At 46.7% G+C, this 13,229-nt stretch overlaps 1 non-coding gene across 1 annotated transcript; it reads left to right on the top strand.

Moving 5' to 3' along the window:
* Positions 1-10,635: 10,635 nt before the first annotated feature.
* LOC143357552 (U5 spliceosomal RNA) lies at positions 10,636-10,759 on the top strand. The gene has a single exon (XR_013082830.1). It is a non-coding gene; the product is annotated as a U5 spliceosomal RNA (small nuclear RNA).
* Positions 10,760-13,229: the final 2,470 nt, after the last annotated feature.

The raw sequence follows: 13,229 nt of genomic DNA, 5'->3' as shown, positions 1-13,229 counted from the left end.
ATCTGCGGAACCTCGACTCTATCTGTCCGCGTGTCGCGAAACTGGCCGAAGTTATTGCAGCGACGTTAGGGTCGAGAGTTTCATCCTCTTGCGAATAAAAGTCGGGGTGTGAACCTACCAACGCTGGTAAAACTTGCTAACTTTTAGTTTTGTATGGAATAAATAAAGCAATTAACACGTTAAGCGCCGCGTCGGTCCCTGGGGACCGACGCTAGGCTGTGCGGTTACTCGTGAACGGATTGTCCGAGCGCCGCGCTTAACGAGTTAATAATTTATCAAACGGATCGTCCGAGATGGCGCGCAGCACCATTTCCAAATACCGCGGGCCGCAACTAATTACTGGTTTGACGTGCAGTTCCTCGTATTCTCGTGTTATAAAAGATGTTTCGGTACGCATCAATTTGTATCAATTATCTGGAGGGATAGAGAAGCGATCGGCGCACCGTAATTTCGTCTTCCTTTCTTTTCATTCCGGCTGAGAAGGGACGCTCTTTGGTCGCGTCGGAATTAGGACAGCGCGGACCATAACTAGCGGGGATTTTATGCCGGCAGGCGTTCTTCTTTTTTCTCTATCTCTCTCTCTCTCTCTGACTACTCTTCTTCGTCTTCTTCTTCTGCTGCTTGCAACGCGTACGCTGTCGTGGATAGGTGCAACGGAGCGAGACGTGTTGCTCCGGCAAACTCTCCCGGTACGTGTGCTCGTTGCACACAGAACAGGAAGACCGAGAAGGGAACGGGGAGAGAGAGAGAGAGAGAGAGAGAAAAAGAAGGAGGTGCAGTTTGTATGCACCTCGAGCTCCTGCGTTCTTTAAGCCCGAATCGGAGGACTCGTTCCCGTTCCGGCACGGTCCGGCCGAGTCGACGGGACGCTTTCCAGTTTAAATAGTTTTCTGAAAAGGGTAGTTTTTCGCGAGCAACTGGAAAACCGGGTCAGGTGTCAAGTTCCCTCTTTTCAAGAGAATTTCGGTTTCAATTTCGCACCGTTTTCGCTCGTGGGCTTTGAACGCCTCCGCTCTCCTCGCCATCGCTCCGCCGCGCCGCATACACACGCGCAACCGTTTACTTTACACGCCGCGCGTTTTCGTGAATATTATATAAAGCGGACGACGCTCTAAATTTCTATTTGATTCGAAGCGACTCTCGCGGGTTTCTGGTTTTTTAAACGCGCGACTCTTTCGGGACGATTAACGTTTTTCTACGTCACGTATCTTACTTTTCTTTTTTCGGGTTCCAGGCTGAAGATTTAATACGTCGGGGCGCGTTAGCCGCCTTCGCGTTCGTAAATATAAAAGAAATAAAAATAGTGGTCCGTAAAGTTTGTCACGAAAATATTTAGAACGGTCTTCCCGGATAATAAACTGCCTCTGTCTCGTAAATATGCAGTTCGCTTTTTATACTCCGCCGGGGTTTCGCAGCGACACACGTTTCGAGTTCCTTTACTAATGTTCTTATTAATATCGAATACTCGACTGTACAGAGGATAGCGTCGATCAATCGACGCGCAGAAGTGCACACGGGAAACTGATTTTCATAATTGAATAAAAAGCGATCGAGGTATTGCAAAAGTTCGATACTTAATGGGGCGCAAATTTTGTTCTCGAACTATACCGTATTTTATCTATTTAGTTCGCCCCGTTGTCACATTCTTACTAATTAAAGAAGCTACTTTATTTTTTGTTTCGCTAGAATCGTGTCAACTAGTAAGATACTGTGTTTTTTAAAGAGACCCCGTTCAAGGAACTGTAACTCGTGCAATTTCAAATATTTCGGCTTCAAGAAAATATACCGTATACTCCATATAAGAGTAAACGTACGAGCAGAAACCCTGTGCAAAACGGTCTCCTCATTTCATTTTAGAAAATCCCAGAGGAGCTTAAAAGATAACTGTAGATCAGCCAGTAGTGCTTTTTAAAGGGACCCTGTTCAAGGAACTGCACCTCGTGCAATTTCCACTATTTTACCTTGAAAAAAGTATATTGTACACTCGAGATAGTAGTAAATAAGTGTGCAAAAATTCAGCGGAAAACGTTCTTCAGAATTCTTTCAAAAAAATCCCAAAGTGACCTAAAAAATGACTGCAGATCAGCCAGCAAGATACCGAGCTTCTTAAAGAGAGTCTGTTCAAGCAACTACAGTTTACGAAATTTCCACTATTTCGGCTGGACAAAAATATATCATATGCTCCAAACAATAGTAAATATGTGTGCAAAACAAGACAAAAAGTTCGTCTGATTTCTTAAAAAAAAAAAAAAAAGAAAAAGAAAACGCCAAACAATGGCTACGGACCAAAATACCCTTAACGGGTTAGATCGTTAAATTGTAATCGGGAACGGTGGTAAACCCACGAAGAATGGATCGCATGACGCGCTAGGATGATCAGCAGTTAACCCGGAAAAGCGACCGGACGAAAAGGCGGGGCCGGTTGCGGATGAACTTCGGGTCTTTTCGAAAACGTCCGCGGCGGTAATGCGGCGTTTAAGGCTACCTGTTATTCCGTGGTGTGTCAGCCTATTTATATCGGCCTAGATTCCGCTTTTACATCGCAAGCCACAGGTACGCGCCCCGAAGGAGCACCCGAGATTCTCACGATAGGAACGCGATAAATTTACGAGCGCGATTAATTTTTGCGAAATCGTCGTCGTCGGGCGCCCTCGCGCGGCCGTGTTTTCCGCGAGCGTTCATGCATGCCCGTTGCTCCACTGTGCCTGACCGAGTTCCGATCGCTCGCCGTTATGACCACTGAATCATCATAACACCGCCGCGGTTATGATCGGCCGGCCTTTTCGTTCCCAGGTTCGCGAAATCGTAACGTATCAGCGCCGCTCGGGGACTCGTTTATCGCGCGGAATTGCCAAGGTTTTAGAAATCTCGGAGACACTCCTGGGAAAACCTTCCTCGAATTGTTTACGGCAGACTCGATTCGAACGCACGCGCGTCCGCCGTTCAATAATTTCTGTCACCTTATCGCTCTTTTATTTCCCACACTCTCCGGTTTCAGCGTTTCACATTTCCTTTATACGGCGCATCGTTGTCGCATTCGAACGGAATACAATACGATCATACGAAAATCGCTTGCATCTAGGTCAAGAATAGTTCTCCAGAGGTGAAAGATCATTACGCACGAAATAGTAATTACTCCCATCGCAAAGTCGATTCGTGTTCTCGTTACTATTCTTCGTGTTTTCCGCGTAAACTTTGTACTCGAATAATTCCTATACTATTTTCGGACACAGCTTTTGAATATTGAACTATGCAAAGTTAAAGCCAGCGACTGTGAAGTTCTCCGCCTGCTGAACCTTACTGGCCTGCTTCGTTGTTTTGCACTTACTTCTCGGTAAAGCTTTTCAATTTTCTGGTCACTTCTTGTGTTTAGTTAAAAAATATTTCTAAAGCCTACTTTGAACTCTCTGTGGCTAAACCTGTTCCTCATCTTTGTCTCGTACGACAGCGAAAGATTCAATCTTCAAATCTGGAATAGATTCATTTGGAAAAAAATTTGTGTAGTTTTACAGACGATTGCAATTTGTAGTATTTCCAATCAGAAACGTGTCCTTGGTTTTCCACCAGCTCGTGCATAAACATCCCAGGGGAAATGAATAAGACACGAGCAGATTAAAAAAGTTGCAGAAAGCATTCTTTGCAATTTTCTCCACGCTTCCGCTAAGTTTCAATTAACATTACTGCGACAGGCTGCAAGTGTCGATTCGAAAAACATTGGTCGATGGGTGGATGAGCAGAGCGCGCGGGTGCGGACTTCGATCGGGGTCGCTCCGCAGATGTTATCGTCCGGTTCATCAACCCCTCGCGCTTCCTGGGCGATCGCCGAATCGGTTTTGATAAAGGCCGCGGCGCGCACGCGCACACCGTCGAACGACCAAATTATTCTCCAAGGTGGAATGTTGCCCGTTATTTCGGGCGAGAGCGCGGCGAGTGCCTCCGCAAGCACGATCGCGATTCTCCTTTTAGCAACTAGACTGCGATTTTCTAATATTGATTCGCCGGCCGGCTGGTACGCAAGAGCGGCAGCCTGATGCGAGGCGATGCCTAACCGGCGCGGCGGCGAGTTGCATGTTCGTAAAATGTTATATTTTTCCACGCCGCGCCATGCGCGCCGTCATCATCCTTCGCGCATGGCCTACTTGGCTTCGTGTAAAAAGGGCTCGGCTCTAAATCGGGAGCAAGTTTACACTGCCCATCTCTCGCTCTAACTTTATCGACCATCCACCAATAATGATGCCTACCCGACGCCGCGCCGCGCCGCGCCGCACCGCACCGCTTTTCCGCCCGAAAACGATCGCGTTCCGATTCCGGACGCGGCGGTGGCTGGTTCGATAAACCGAGATGAAAGATGCACTTCGCGTGCAACGCACTTGCGCCACTTCCTCGGAACGGCCCGTGTGCTATGGCGGTCGCGTGTCACGGCTCTGCAGGTGCATATTCGCGAAAACACGGACTCGAACTTGTCCTTTCGTGTTTTTTTTCCCCTCCACGTTCTCATCCGAGAAAGCAGTTGTCCACGGACAATTGTACCATTTTCCGAACAAATTCGACAAATTCTGAGGACGGACCTTGATACTTACGACCTCTGCACGGTAGTTCGAGAGATTCATACCGATCCGAAAGTATGTCCTCTTTAACACATCTTGCGCGGGCACTTTGCAGCCAAAGTCTCACCGTGTTGCATTCATTCTTGCAACGCGCGTTTTGTATTTTTCCAACGCATGTCTATCCGATTTTATTGTAGAAACACATCGATCAGAAAAACCCATCGATAACAATAATCCATCAATAATCCGCGAAAAACGACTTTAGTCGCTTCCCGCGAAAGATGTGTCAACACGTTAACTGCCACGTCAGTCATATATGACTGACAGTGATTTTTGACCGGGTTTCGAAATTCATTTTCCTTATAAGATCTCCAGATAAACCGAATTTTATTGGAGTCTTTCGAATTCAAAGGGATTAAGACAGCATCCCCTATAATAAATTTTAAATTTCTAGTTGGTTTCGTTAATTGAATTACTCGTGAGTTTTGTCTGAATCTCTGGGCTTGATATTTGGCACTTAACGCGTTAAACGAAGGGGCAAATCTTGAAGAGGTTTCGCGAGAGATCGCGGTGCAGAAACCAAAGCGGGGAGAAAATCGGTGAACCTGGGTCGTGGCATAGCGAAAACTGAATTCACCGTCAGCCGAATATTGTCGCGGGTAGACGCGGTTTTTTCGAGTCGGCTTAGTCAGTCTGGGGTCTGAACGTGAAGTGCAGCGTGCAGCCAGGCGTGCGGCGGGGGCTTTCGTGCGTGGAATAGGCTCAAGGCTGCACCGGTGCAACGCCGAAGCGGCTAACTACTCGCGGCGTTACTGCCTACTGCTCACTGCCGGTTCGCGGGCTGCTACCTGCTCTCCCGATCGGTGATCGATCAATCGGATCTGATAGGGGATCGAGAACTTGCTGCAAAGAGGCGCTGACGTAGAACGATGAGTATCCGCCCGGGCAGGATACCTCTCCTTGTCGGGTCGCCATCGAATCAACTCGCGGCGCGAGTCGCGAACCTGCCTCCTGTTTTCCTTCGCCCCGATAATTCCGCGTTCCCTTGCTCCTCTTCCTCGGCCGGAGAGCACTTCTTACGCAACGCCGTGGTCGATAACACGTTCGACTTTCGGTATCGCGGATCGACAGGATAGCAGCGATCTTTGGACATTTAGAATGACGTCGAATGCAAATTATGATGTACGGTAGACGTCGCTGAATCTTCTTTGCGATCTTTCGAACGAGTCCCCGTTTCCAGCAACTTCGTGCCACGCTGGACGTTCGTTTTCAGTGTCGCCAGGATAACAGTCAATTGCGGACACATCATTTTTGGAATTATATTCACGCTTTGCGCTCGAAGCTATTTTTACTCCAAAACGAAACATTTCTTTCGACCTAGAATATTTCTATATATTTTTTTTTTTCGTGTTATACATACGAAAATGGTGCAGTTTACTCGTACAATACTGCAATGTTTAGTAATTTATTAAATACAAATAAATCTAATAATGTAAGAAATTCGAGTGCTAAGCGACATTTACCGTTTTCTTTCGATATAAGGCGACGACTCGGGACCGGCTTTCGTCGTATTTCGGATGAAGAAGAGGGGATAGCGATTTTCTTATTTCGAAACGAAGCAATTCCCCCACCAGGCGCTCCCCTGACAATCTGAAATATCCCTTCCGAAAGCCACGTGACCGTTAATCTTAGTTCTTGATGAAAATATCGTTACAACAATGCAACGATACCGTTTATCAGATTCGATATCGGACAAACAGATCTATTGTTCAGCTGAGACGAGAATCTTCGATTTACCTTTCGTTCGACGTGGACAGGTGAGTCATCGATGACGACTTCCTGGGATCGTAGTCGATCCTCGATGCAGCTGGAGCAAGGATCGCATAATCGTGAGAATTCAATCTGGAATCGGTGTCAGTGGAGTTGTTTCGAGACAACGCTTAATTTCAATCCTGCTCGAATATTTCTCGTTTTAGCGTTGATTGATTCGAGCTATCTGCGAGTCGATGATTAGTAAGTATCCAACACTCGAACGTGCGAACATTAATCAGTTCTATTTACCTGAGAAACGTTTCTTTCGCGGTTACTTAGTGGACTATCGAAACCGCTACCACGCGAAATAATATTCTTAAACACGTTTACCCTTTGATCAACGATTTTACCATGCTTTTGATTTTCTCTGGAAAATCTCTTCCCAATCGTGGCCACATAAGTCTCAGATCTTTCATTAGGATTAGATGCATTGGTGAGATAATAAAATATTTTGTTTGCAATTCGTGGAATTTTTATCAGTTTATTCGTGACACTTTTCTGATTAAAAAGAGGTCAAACACGACACAATTCGGAGCACATTTGCTCGACCAATTCGGTGAAACCTCGATTATCCGAACCGACGACAGACCTTCGTGTGAAATGAAAACGTTCCGAATCAGTGCAGACAGAAGCGGAATAAAAATGAAATCCCACATTTGATAGTCTTAACAGAGTAAAAAATAAAATACTAAATAAATACCGAATCGTTTCTTGTTGTTCCTACAACGTGTTTCTTTCTGAAGAAACTTGTGCTAGTTAACTTGTGACGTTATAAAATTCGAATCAAAGAAGTAGAAAAGTCGCGGTCGTTCGACGCTACTGTTCTCGAAATGCGACATTTGATATGCAGCAGCCTAACAGCTCGGCCGTTCGGTGGACGAGGGGCTTCGCAAAATACCGGTTCGAATGATAGAAAAATGAGTGTACCTCGTACCGTGGTATCCACTCGGGTCCGTCGAGTGACGTCTATCGAGGGACCGCCACGGTCGCTCGCGAGACAAGAGGCCACTTGAGCCAGGCTAACTGTACCGTTGTCTTCTGCTCCGCCCACGATTTCGTCACGACGACGACGACGACGACTCGATCGAAAAGCCCGGAGCGTGTAAAGCGTAAAGCGAGCGTCTGGCTCGCTCTCCCCTGTTCCCTTTGCACGCGATATTATAATTTCTGTGCGCGGACGCGCTCGCCGACATGGGAGTGCAAGTGCGTAATGCACTTCTTACCATTCGACGTGCATTAATTGGCCGGTAAGAACCGGCCGCGTACTCCCCGCGCCCGCACCCGCGCGAGCGAGCGAGCGAGCGTGCGCGTTCCCGCTCGCGGACCGGAGCGGAATTCCAGTCTAGTAACCATACAGTTGCTGGTTCGAGCTTTAAAACGTTTCCCAGCGTTCGTGATACGCGATCGGCTCTCCTCGACGAGGAACAGAAACCGGTCGGGAGAGAGCATTGTCTGCTTGCCCCGGCTTGCTTGCTTGCTTGCTTGCTTGCTTGCTTTCTTTCTTTCGAAACACTCTTACCGGGAACGAAACCTCCGTTTCCGTTCCGGCGTCCGAGGGCCGATCCCGTTCGAACCAAGGGTGTACTTTAACGCATTATCTCGTAATTTTTAAACGTCCAGGGGCCGCGGCCGAAGGACTTTTAACGGGCCCTTCGGTAGCAACAGCTGTCTCAGTTCTGAAAAAAGTAGCCACTCTCAGTAACGTCATTCAATAATTTTGAATTATGTCACAGATTTTGGTAGAATTATTGAACATTCTATTGGGTTGTCCGGAAAGTTCCCGCCGATTTTTAAGGGAAACTCAAACGCAGTACATTTAAATTTCGATGTACATTTAGGGAATTATTATAAGTGTCATGTTGCTCCGTAATCTTTCCCCGTCTTTCACGCAACTTGCGTTTCTCGGCGAAAAATTTTAAATATGATTTTTCATGTCGACCAAAGGGTTAAAGTTTTTGTCGTTATGGGAATTTTGTATTGAACTAAAGAGATGAAAATCTGAGGGTGTAATGTTTTGTTAATACGGTGAATGGGGTGGCACATACCAACCAAGCTCCAACAGCTTTTGGAAGAAAAATAATTCACTGTACTTCTTTGCATATTCAAGAGCGTATAAAACTAACACAAATTAATGTATCCTAATCAAACTGTTTTTTAAAAAATGCCGGAAAGATCACCTTTTTAGGCTATGTACACATACCGTTTGTTTTCAATCCTAACTCCACCCACAGAAAAACAGCACGAACTTTCCGGACAACCCAATATTAATTGTACCTATTTACGTACGAATATAGGTCGGTAAAGTTATCGATTTTTTAGTTTGTTTTTCTTTTTTTAGCACGTTCCCTCCCCGAACAATATTCGATCACTGTCCGTTCGAACTGCGTGGGTCACGTGCGACCCACGCTGTTGGAATTGTGCTTACCATTAAACTGCGTATTTGCATATTTGCACTTTTTGAGGTATACGAAAAAACGGTGGAAACATTTAAAGAATTTGAGAATAGTTACATTATTGAAACCAATGAAATTTTATTCCGCATAAAAATTCGCTGTGTATTAACCCTTTGCACTCGGCGCTATCTTCATTCTGAAACTAAATTCTTCTTCCGTCTTGGAATATTTTCATTTTATTCGTACGAAACTGATCCGATGTCCACATATAATATTTAAATGTTTAGTACTTTATTGAATACAAATTTTGTAATGCAACAAATATTTTGTAATATTTTTTGCAATTTCTTTGAAATAATGCCGCAACAGTTTCTAGTGGTGCTTCAGAGTCACCACTCGAGTGCAAACGGTTAATAACTGAATAATTCAATTACAGAGAGAAAGAGAAGAAATACAAAATTCCGGTGATTTGCGACTGGCTTAGAAAATGTTTACCTCGCATAATGATCCGCAGTCTACTGATGGGTCTGCTCGGTGTTCTTCGCCGGGCCGTTTGACTCATTCCGCGGCGGACGATATTTATAGCGATCCCGGCGAAATTTCTCGGAATACCTGCGATCGGCGCCGACGCCGTTAATCATTCCGCTCCGATTCGGCCGCGCGTAGAAGGAAAGAGAGCCGCGCGGATCGACGATTGATTCGTGCCGCTCGGAACCGGCCGCGCTCGCGGCACGACCGGCAAGAAATTATTGGAGCACTTGGGACGACATTAGCCGCGCGATCGCGTATACAATGCTTAAGTGATTCTTGCCGCTCGGCGTGCTCGCTGGCCGGCCGCGCAACGGCAAGAATCACTCGGCCTGTATACTTGCTCGAACAAATAGAACGACTGCAGAAGACTGTGGGGTGACAAACGGAAGTGCACTTGAGCGCTGAATGCCGGGCGGTTTGGGAACGGGCTTGTGTGATTCTTTGCCGGTGTCTCTGCCACTTCACGAGCACATTCGGAACGCGGGATCTTCCTATCTGTAACGGTCCTGCGTACTCAAGGAAATAGATTTATTGACGCCTTTGACGCGTCCTTGCAGTCTCGGTCAATTTTTGTTTAAAATTTTAAAATTTGTCTTTTGACAATTCGGTGGAAGTACAGTGTTACTCTATATATGTCGCAGATGCCTTTGCGATAAAAGTCTACCCCACGGGTATACCCCGTGAGGTGCCATGAACCGAGGCCTCTTCGTTGCCCTTTTCTACGTTCGAGAATAGTATCTCCTGGGAGATATATGTCCCTGGCTAGACCCAAGTTGTGGTCATATATCGAGTAAACACTGTAGCGTTAAAGTCTGCTCGATCAAGTAACACGATACGCTTAATCACGTACGACCCAATTAAACATGCGTCAAGCGTGCAGACAAAGTCATAAATAAAATATAAAAACTGCATAAATATTGTGAAATCCATGCTGCTTTTAAACACTAAAGAACAGAGATTACGTTCGATTTTCTAGGCTATTTACGGCGTTACAGTAGTCACGCCAATGTGACCGCGGTCCCTCGCGAGGATTCCAATCGCCATGTGTACTGCATCATGCTATAGATACACATAGTAACTTATGTGTTCAATTATATGGGGGTGTACATGTTTCTAACAGTTTCAGAAAAACTTTAGAGAAGTTTCAGAAACCTGTTGTGTTCGCTGTTGTGAATTTTAATGAAATCCGTTGCTGGGTCCACTAGTTCAAAGAAATGTGTATGTTAGCCCTTAGCGGACCATATAAGCCCTTATCGGCCGCCATATAAGCGGCATGGCAATTTTGCTTGCTGGGTCCAACGCCAAATCAAATTGTTCAATAATATAAATATTTTCCTTCCTATACTTGACATAATCTCTGGTTTCCCTTCAAAACACGCATAAATCTTTCGCCTTTTACTAAAGATTTCCGTGGAGGGGAACAATTGATGAGTCTGTAAAATAAAAATGTTGAGTACACAGTTTCTCTTCGTGTGAAAAACAGCTTATACCCGGTGGGAAGTAAACTTGACACACTTCCGGACCGTTAAGGGTCAATCCTTCAAATTGAACTGAAACGATATTTAACCACCGGAGAAAACTTGTGTACGCAATGAACACAAATTTTGTCCTTTTCGTTCCTGGAAAATCGTGAACGTCAAAGAACTTGTAATGATTGTGATCGTGAAATACTTCGTGGCGCAAAGGGGCGAGCAGAGGATCGACAGGCCCGTCGAATCCGTAACGCACGCAGCTACCAGAGCGTCGCGACGCGATGCGTGACGACGACGCCGCCGCCGCCGCCGTGCCGGGAGGGGGCTGAATATAGCAACCGAGAGAAGAGCCCGGTAAAGCCGGGGGGGGGGAGGAAGGAAGTCCGGAGGTAAAGAGGGAAAAGAGGGAAAGAGAGACGTTAACGACGGAATCCGAAGGGATGTACGCGCGGCGGAGAGAACGAAAGCGAGCAGCGAAGTGAACCGGCATGGCAGCGCCGAGCGGAGAGGGCAGGGGTGAGCGACGACAACGGGCGATGGGCGACGGGCGCGTCGTTGACGGTGATGGCGGGTTGGGGTGTTGGGAGAGTACCGAAGTGAGACAGACCGGTGAAAGAGAGAAAGAGGATGAGAGAGAGAGAGAGAGAGAGAGAGAGAGCGGAAGAAGGAGAGACAGGGGAGACACACGGCGGGTTCTCCGCGAGCAGAGACGGCGCGCCACTCTCGGAAGGGTAGAGAGAGAGAGAAAGAGGAGAGAGTAGGGGAGGGAGCAGCGTTGTGGAAGAAGGGATGTGGCGTGTGGGGGCGAGGGAGGGACGCGGAGTGCGGTCAAGTGTACTGGGTAACTAGGTCAATGAGAGAACCGAGAGAGCCGACGTTGTTGCGGGAGCACAAGCGCGCCACCGCGAGAGCCCTCTTTCTCTCTCTCTCTCTCTCTCTCTCCCGCTCTCTTTCCCTCCGCGTTCCTCGGTCTATCTGTCTTCGCCCCGTTGCCCGTCGTTGTTCTACGTTGGCCGATGCGGTGCGCGCTATCCGGCCGACGCATTTCTATGCCGATTCCCCGCTGCGTCTATTACCTCCGCCGTTGTTGATTCACTTAAACGCGACCCTTGGGTTGCGAGCTAAGCAGCACCGGTTGTCAGCACACTCTTCGGACACCTTTACTCTCCTGACTCTCTCTCTCTCTCTCTCTCTCTCTCTCTCTCTCTCTCTCTTACTCTCTTTCTCTTTCTCTTTCTCGAACCCCGACGTAGACGCCGCTCAGACGACTGTTTTTCGCTCGCGGGAGTATTCTCGCGGGGCGAGGAACTGGGACGCTCAAAGGGCGGGCCACGACCACGGTAGAAGCGTTAGGTTCAGTAGACTGCGGATCTTCCTGCAAAATTCTCTCCTTCAACGCTAAACGGTCCCCCGGTTTCTTATTATTCAACTGCTATTATTCGAGCGCATATTGCATCGAGGACCGTGCAAGGTTTAAGCGAATTCAATCTTCATACCCCTATAAGGCGTTTCGCTTTTATATGCTTTGACCTTGGGGGTTTACCACGGACGATCCCGAAGTGACATCACCAGATCTTAATGAAGCTTTGGGAGAACGTAGTGCTGAAATATTAGACACGTATTTCTTTTTAGCGGCCATCGTTTGTATTGAAGGGGTGGGAACTGCCCTCCATGTTCGACCCTCGAGAACCATATTTGGTCGAATATCTTCGGACCTATTAGAGCTGCAGGGGTGGTTCAAAAGTTGTGCACTTTTTAATAAGGAATACAACTGCGTAGTCCGATTTTAGACATCTCAATTTGTTTAAAAGATACATTTAAGAATAACACTATTTTTCACAAAACACGGACAAAATAGAATTTCGATTTTTGCACTTCGAGAACAGTTATTACTATTTCAATATCTCGGCATTATCTGCAAGACGGTTAAGCCTTATTAGCCTCAACTGCTAATGTTTAATCAGACAGAAGTTTGAATAATTATATCAGTCTGAAACACAATATTTCGAAACGAAATTCTTAACTTTACTGGAGGTAAATTGTTGGTTAAACAGTCTTCAGCCATGGGCTTTAGAAATTTATGAAATAATCGCCGGTCGGTAATGTGTTCAGAACGAGCGGACTTCTTGCTCGATAGTTCTTCAACCCTCTTCATCCCCCTAGCTAGCTGCCACCCGAGAATAATCGCGAAGACCGCGGACCTTTGTTCGCGTTTTTACAGAATGTTTGAGAATGCAGTTTGATTTGTAACCCTGCGCAGGTCGCGCTCCGGAAATTCGCGATTGCGAGTTGGTGGGGGTCCTGAGGAGTAAATGTCCGTTGATAGGGGAAATGAATGAACGTCGATAACTAACTATTGATTTCGAAAAGGGGTTAGGGTGTATACTGTGTGACACAATCGATGAAGCCGTGGTGGCACTGTTGGCTTTCTCGTTCTTAGACGCGGTGCGCGAGAAGGTGTACGTTGTCCATTT

Source organism: Halictus rubicundus, chromosome 9 (assembly GCF_050948215.1).
Source record: "Halictus rubicundus isolate RS-2024b chromosome 9, iyHalRubi1_principal, whole genome shotgun sequence".
Lineage (NCBI taxonomy): Eukaryota > Metazoa > Arthropoda > Insecta > Hymenoptera > Halictidae > Halictus > Halictus rubicundus.
The sequence above is the reverse complement of the archived record's forward strand: the minus strand, read 5'-3'. Positions and strand labels throughout refer to the sequence as shown.